Here is a 7,650-nt window from a genome sequence, read left to right on the forward strand (position 1 = left end):
ACTGCCACCGCAGCTGGTCCCGGGATTTGGCTTCTCCTACCGCCCATTTGAACAGTTGCACCGGCCGCTCATGCCATTCCGCAGGCATGCGTGTTCTTTCCTCCGCAGTTGACTCCGTGAATGGGATCTCTGCCATTAGCCCCAGCTGGAAATCAACATAACGCTGCCAGATGTTGACATCCCTCGGCATATCTCCCCTAAGATTGACTTGTGCCTCTGCCTTGTGCTTCACCAGGCGCAGCTCCATCGAACTTGTCTCCAACCGATACGATGCTTCCTCGATCCAATTTTCCCTTGCTGCCCACCACCTGAAATGTAGCCCTGTCATGTCCTCCGGTGCCACCGATCTGTGATTCCAGAGCAATGGATTCCCTCTGAAACACATGTGGGTTTTGCTCAAAGGCGGCAGTGCTGTGGGCCGCAGCGAGAGGGTAGCCCGCGGGATCCTGGGATCTAAGGGATTATCCATGGCGGGATCCTCCATGGAGGGATCCAGTGGGCGAGACGGGGAGGCGAGCGTAGGCGCTGGGAGAGCCCTACGAGGCTAAGATAAAGATAGTACTACTCCACTCCGTCCATATTTAAATACAAAGGCCACCAACAGTAACCTAGGCAAAAATTGATCATCTTGTTCGCGTCATGGTTTATAGGCCCCCTTTTTATTTTGTGCCAATTTTTTACCAAAAATTTAACTAACAAAATGTTAATGCATGTCACCAAAAATTATGTCATTGGAATCACATTTGAAAGTAGTTTTCGATGACATTAATTTTCATGACATGCATAAATATTGTGTTACTTAAAATTATGGTCAAAATTGGCACAAAATACGAAGGAGACCAATGGAAGTAGCAACCCATGATTTAACTACTCGCATGCATGCAGTGCAGTAGTAATGTATTTCTCAACTACTTCCTCCCTCATGTCCACTCCAATTTGCATGCATTGTATTAATTGGCCATCAATGAAGTGAACGACTTTATAGGCGTCAAATTATCGCATGGGGTGGATCTTCGTACAAAAATGCATCCCACTGTGTACCTGCGTGTGCATGCGAGGGAATGAGTGCGTGCGTGCACATCATCGCTTGGTGCATGTACTGTCAATGTGCGTGAGAGAGGACGAGTACATTCTTCTAGAACCAGCAGCACGTCACTGTGAACAATCCACACAAGGAGGTCGCGACAACGCCTCCACATGTGCCACGTGGCTTCATGGATGCCCCCACATCATTTTAATCATAATATATTAACTGAAAAAGGGAGAGACACTATGTAGCATGCCATTGGAATTCTAATTTATGTGTTTTGCTCATACTGGAAGTACTAGTAAGGTACACATACATTGCACGCATGAGCTTTGGCAACCAAATTATGAATAAATACCACACTATAGCATGTAAGCTTTGAGTCATATATGCATGATGTAGACGTTCGTTTAATTCTTATAGTTCATCTCATTCAAAATCTATTAGTTTTTATAAAGAAGTCAATGTATTTTATGATTCATGGAATTGTGCGTTGTAAAGCATAAAGTAAAAATAAATAATGGCAATTCAACTAGAAAAAAAGTTTGGGCAATTATGATACGGAAGATTCTAGAACAAAGGAGAAGTACTTGTGTTTTGAGGTTTGTGCGTTATGCTTAAGTTCAACCATGCAGTCTTCTAGATTGTACATGTGGCAGAATCTGGTGGAATGTAGATGATGTCCAATGTCCAGTAGTGCTCGGATTTGCCATATCTACACCGTCTGATTGGCTTCATCCAATGACCATCTTTCAAATTTATTCGCACTCAATATAGGTATATAGATATAGATATAGAGGTATATATATAGACTAGTTTGGCACATCATCTAAAGGATTTCTACACGCTCATTTTTTGTACAAATGTGCTCCACCATGCACCCGCCCGTTTGTATGTGGGAACAAGTGTGTGTGTGCACCTCTTCTCTTTCGCACATGTAGTCCGTGTGTGAGAGATACTAAGATATGGTGAGGGAATACGTGTCAATGCAATTTGTGTGAAGGAGCGGCCTATATACATACATGTATGTGCATGGGGCCAGGGTGATATACGAGAAGAGAGGGGAGGGGTCGACCGCGCAAGATATCGATAGAGACAGATAGAGGGAAGAGCTCTACGAGCGTACAAGCACTGGGATATGGGGGTGGGGGCTGGAAGATGGTGCGATGGGCCACGTGGAGGGGGACTATGAAGGAGTGCACAAGTGTGAGATCAATATTTAAAGAGAGGGGTGAATGTGCGGTTGCGTGTAGTGGCGGAGCCATTAAGAATAAATGAGGTAGGGGGCCAATCATTGCTAATCCTTTACGGGGAGGGACAATTCATCAACTTAAACCATTTTACCAGCAATTGATCTACTGATCACATTCATATTAGCCTCAATATCTGGTGATGTTAGGAGGGTCAGGGCCCTTGCTGCCTCCTATCTTCGCCACTGTGCGTGCTTCTGCGAGATGAAGCAGAATGCATGGATGATGAGAGGGGGCGATGGATATATAATGTGGGTGTATTAGCTATGTAATCCTATATAGAGAGGTATAGATTGATTGATGTGTGTGTGGGAAAGAGGGTGAGACCTGACTAGATATATAGATCAATCGGTTTGTGTGGAAAACTGGGAAAGACCTAGCTATATATACACACACATAGAGGAACATTGATCGTTGTGCATGCATGTGAGAGATAAAGAATGCCCAAAGTGATGAAGAGGGGGAGGTGTGTGTGTGTGTGCATGCATGGGAGACCAACCTGAAGAAAAATATTGCATGTGTGCGATGGATAATGCCGAGTGGTAGTGTGTGTGCATGCATGCACGAGAGAAAGTTAGTGGTACAATTATAAAGAGAAGACTGGGTGAGGTCATAATCAATGTAAAGTTGAATTCAAATATTTGAATAAGAGATCATGATGTTTGAAACCCATGCATGCATGAATATAACTGAGATATGCGCGGTGTGGTTTGGAAACGAGCATGCTATACTATATACACATTGAACAAGGTCAGACTGATTTGAATTTGAGATACCAATGGTTGGCATCGTTTGTCCACATTGCATCCGTGCATGGACACACTGTTCAAATTGGAGATGATGGGTGGCTTTCGCATAACATATCTATATCTATACCCCTATATAGTGTGTGAATAACTTTGAAAGATGGTCGTTGGATGAAGCCAATCCGACGGTGCAGAGATGGCAAATCCGAGCACTACTGACCATTGGATATCATCTACATTCCACCAGATTTTGCCACATGTACAATCTAGAAGACTCCATGGTTGAACTTAAGCATAATGCACAAACCTCAAAACACAAGCACTTCTCCTTTGTTCTAGAATCTTCTGTATCATAATTGCCCAAATTTTTTCTACATGAATTGCCATTGTTTATTTTTACTTTATGCTTTACAACTCACAATTCCATGAATCTTAAAATAGATTATCTTTTTTACAAAAACTAACTGATTTTGAATGAGATGAACTATAAGAATTAAATGAACATCTACATCATGCATATATGACCCAAAGCTTACATGCTATAATGTGATATTTATTCATAATTTGGTTGCCAAATATCATGTGTGCAATGGACGTGTACCTTACTAGTCTAAATGGTGTTTGTGTGTGTGTTGTGCGTGTTAAACATGTTGTACATAGTATCATACATGGTTCAGATTTCGAACATCTATCTAGAGCATACATGTACTATGATTTGAATTCAAATAAAATGGATACATATATTTGAATTTGAGATCGTATGTACGTGTAGTTCATATTTATATAGGAATTTACAACTCCTATATTCAGGTCATGTGTTGTGAAGATGATATTTAGATGGTTGTATAACTAAGCCGAGTACAATCCCATTCAAACAGGGAAAATGTACTCAAATTTAGTCCATATGCTAGACAACACGAATTGTTTTTTTATTGTTGAGGGAAGTGCAAATTGATTTGGTACTATACACGTCATGTTTGTTGTCCCGATTTTTTTAGTTTTGTTGTTCTATTTGAATGCATTTCTAGTAATATAGTAAAACAGGACATGGCTCTCTCTAGTGAGGTGTGAATTGTCTTTTTTGTACAAGTTAAGCTTGTTCTCCCGAAATTTCAAGCCGCGCCTTGTTATGCCGAAATTCAAGCTAGCATCTCTGTCTATCGTGCTGCGAAACTCCCGCCTCTTCAACCCGCGGCTTGTTACCCCGAAATTTTAAGATATATCTTTGTCTCATTGTGCTCCAAAAACTCCCTCCATTTCAACCCGTGCCTTACTATCCCAAAATTACAACGCGCGAGAAAACTCCCCCCTCCTGTGAAATCCCGACACACGAAATGCCCGTGATACCCCTGAACCGAAAGAACCACCTAGCTCAAATCAGTGGGGGTACTTTCGTAACTGACCCCACATTTCGGACAAGCACATCCCTAAGCCATGGTTCCCCCCTCTCATCCCATCCGCCAACCCATTCATACACCGAGGCCGTGAAAACCAGCGAAGCCCCACACCCTCCTCTGTCCCTAGCCAACCGGAACCTCTTCCCCGACGACGGCGTCCATAGCAACACCTTGATGTCCCTCATCCACCGCACCAAATGAGGATATGTCGTTGATCTCTTCGTCTCGCCGGTTCAGCCACCCCGTCCTCCACCTCCAAGGAGCTTCCCCGATGTTCCCCTCGTCTTTTGCGCCACCTCCATTCCCACACTATCGTCTTCACCTGCACCACCGGAAGAGCAGCATCATCACCGATTCCTCGGATGAAGCTGAGGCCTAATCGGGGCCACCAAAGAGGTTCTATACTAATCGCCACATTTTCTTCTCGATTCTCATAGTGCTGCCGGTGCTCGTTCCCAAGCCGACATGGCACGGCTCCATCCACGGCGGTGTCACCAGCCACTTCCTCCACGGCGTCGCTCCCTCGGCGGCGATGTCCACATTAGTAGGAGCTACTGCTACTTTGGCTCTCGCTCACGCTGTTGCTCTGCTCTTGCTATTGGTCCCCTGCCTGGTCTGCTCTTGCTCTTGCTCGTGCTACTGCTCTCGCTCTTGCTCTTGCTTGCGTTGCTGCTCTACTCTTGCATGCGCTGCTGCTGCACGAGCAGTAGATCCTACTCTCGCTCGAGCCCATGCAGCCGCTACCCGAGATGCTGCTACACCACCAGCTGCCCCGACTCTCTCACGCGCTACTGCTCCAGGCACTGCTACTGCTTTTCTGCTACTATTGCATTTAGTTTCGATAGCAAAATTCAGTTTCGACGGTTAAATTCAGTTTCCACGGTTAAATTCAGTTTCGACAGTTAAGTTCAGAGATGAGTGGTTGATGTGTTTTACATATAGCACTTTGTGGTTATGTATTTTACATCATCTATTGGAGATGCTATTAGAATTCTACTCAGGTTAACGTTGCCACTCTTGTCCCACTTCAGCATCACCGTCATACAACTCACCAGAGCTACTCCAACGACGAAACCCTCCATCACAGCGGAGCAGTACCCCCGGCTCCATCTCCAGAGGCCTAAGATCTTCGTCCCCTCCTCCGACAGCCAAATCAGCCGGAGCATCCTCACCGACCAACCCAATCACGCTGAGATCGACATGGCTTCGCCAAAGAGGTTGTACACTTGTTGCATCGCTTTTTTACTCTACATGTTATATATATTGTCCATTGAGCACATGTAGTAACGTGAACTACGATTACTTTCTCCTACTATATGACAAGCAGTGAGGTACCAGGCAACTTAGCTATCCGTGATGGACTCTCTTGAGTGCCATCATTATTTATTTCTGTGTGTTTGAGCTGTGCATTTGTAGATGGGCCTGGGAGTTGAGCTAGTAGGGTAGTGGCCTGGGTCCAAAGTAGTAGAAGTAGCACAAAAACATTTTTTGAGTGTAGGATTTTCCCTGTTCAAGCCTGCCTACTAGAATCGCTAGTGCTTGATAGGAAAAGTGAAGGAAAACGTAGGAATTGGAAAGTTCCCTATGATATACTATTCATGCATTTGGTTCAAAGGAACGGAGCAAAGGAAAACTATAGGATTTGCTCCTTTAGTGTCGCCTTGGAAGAAAAACCGTAGGAATTTTAATATCCGCTTGTCCTCCTTTTCAAATTCCTATTCATGAAGCACAAGACTAAGAGATAGTAGCATAATAGCATTATAACCGTACATTTTCTTGTGGTTTGACTTAATCTCACCATGCTTCTTTGCATCCTGTGATCTTCCAATTCTTGTGAACCAAACACCCAGATTGGCAGAAATCCTGTGTTTTTAAATTCTCTGTTTAGCACGTGTATTCCTATCCTATTCCTGTGTATTTTCTATCCCTACATTGTTAGAATCCTCCAATTCAAACAAGCCCTTACACAATTACTTCTATTACAGATATGTGTCAAAGAAAACCTTGTGTGGTTTGCCCCACTCCTGCCGTGTTGTGTTCCACCCCAGCTTAGCTGCTCCAACGATGAAAGGGTTCACCATAGCAGGGATCCGCCCTCCAGACTGTCTTCCGCCGCCTTAGATCTTCATCCCCGCTGCCAGCAGCCATGACAACTGCATTACCATCATCAACTGAGCAGATGACCTTGAGGACTACACGGGTCCACAAGATAGGTCGCACTCTTTCGTGCCTTCTTATGTTATGCATCGCTTAATATGATGACATGCTACTTTATCGTCCTGTTCACCGATTAGACTCTGAGTCGGGTCCAAACTAATGCTCAAACTTGAGTTTTTAAATGGTTGTGGGGTACATATTGGGGTAGCAATCAATACTATTTGTCTACTATCTGGTTAATCTCGGGTGTCTACTATGAGTTTCATGTTTGGGTGGAAACAAACATTAAAGGAGCCATTATCTGTATTTTTTAACCGAAGCTACTATCTGCATGCTATCATTGGTTTTGGGTCTATCCACAATTTGCTACCATCACTATGGATTTGTGCATGCACTCATTACATAATCTCACTATGTTTTATTCCTATGTACACAATGTTACTGAACATGTAGAGCAAAAGAGGCGAGCCTTGTGTGGCAATAAAATTTCATGTAGACGTCGCTCCATGGTCGGTGCAAAAGCAAGCCCCCCTCCCCCATTCCGGACTGTAATCAAGAGGAAGATAACAGTTTAGAGGGGGATTCAGAGGGAGTAGACCACTCGCATTTACCCCTGAGGTCTTTTTTCTCTAACTTGGCATGCTGATGTTGGTCATATCATGCATATGGTGCCTTGCATTGCTTACTTTATACATAAAATATGTCATCTGCTTAGTTTAGACATGCACTGTGTGAATTCCACCTGTTTAGTTTCTATATCATATACGTGAATCATGCAATGCCATCTTGTTTAGCCAGGCATCATATCTATGAATTTTGCAATGCCACACTAGTTAGCCAGTCATCTTATATGTGAATTTTATCATGCCATCCTTTTTTATTACATATTAAATTTGTCAGCAATTTTAGTACATTCAATTACTCTTCCTGTGCATCAGCCATTCGACACGGTCATGGAAAAATCTGGAGTGGAAACAAGGTCTTCAGAGCATACAATGCTATGTGACGAAGCGCATGTCTTGCTGGTTATAGATAGCTCTTCAAAGGGGGATTCAGAGACAGATGACCAGTCC

This window comes from Triticum dicoccoides, chromosome 2A, assembly GCF_002162155.2.
Source record: "Triticum dicoccoides isolate Atlit2015 ecotype Zavitan chromosome 2A, WEW_v2.0, whole genome shotgun sequence".
Lineage (NCBI taxonomy): Eukaryota > Viridiplantae > Streptophyta > Magnoliopsida > Poales > Poaceae > Triticum > Triticum dicoccoides.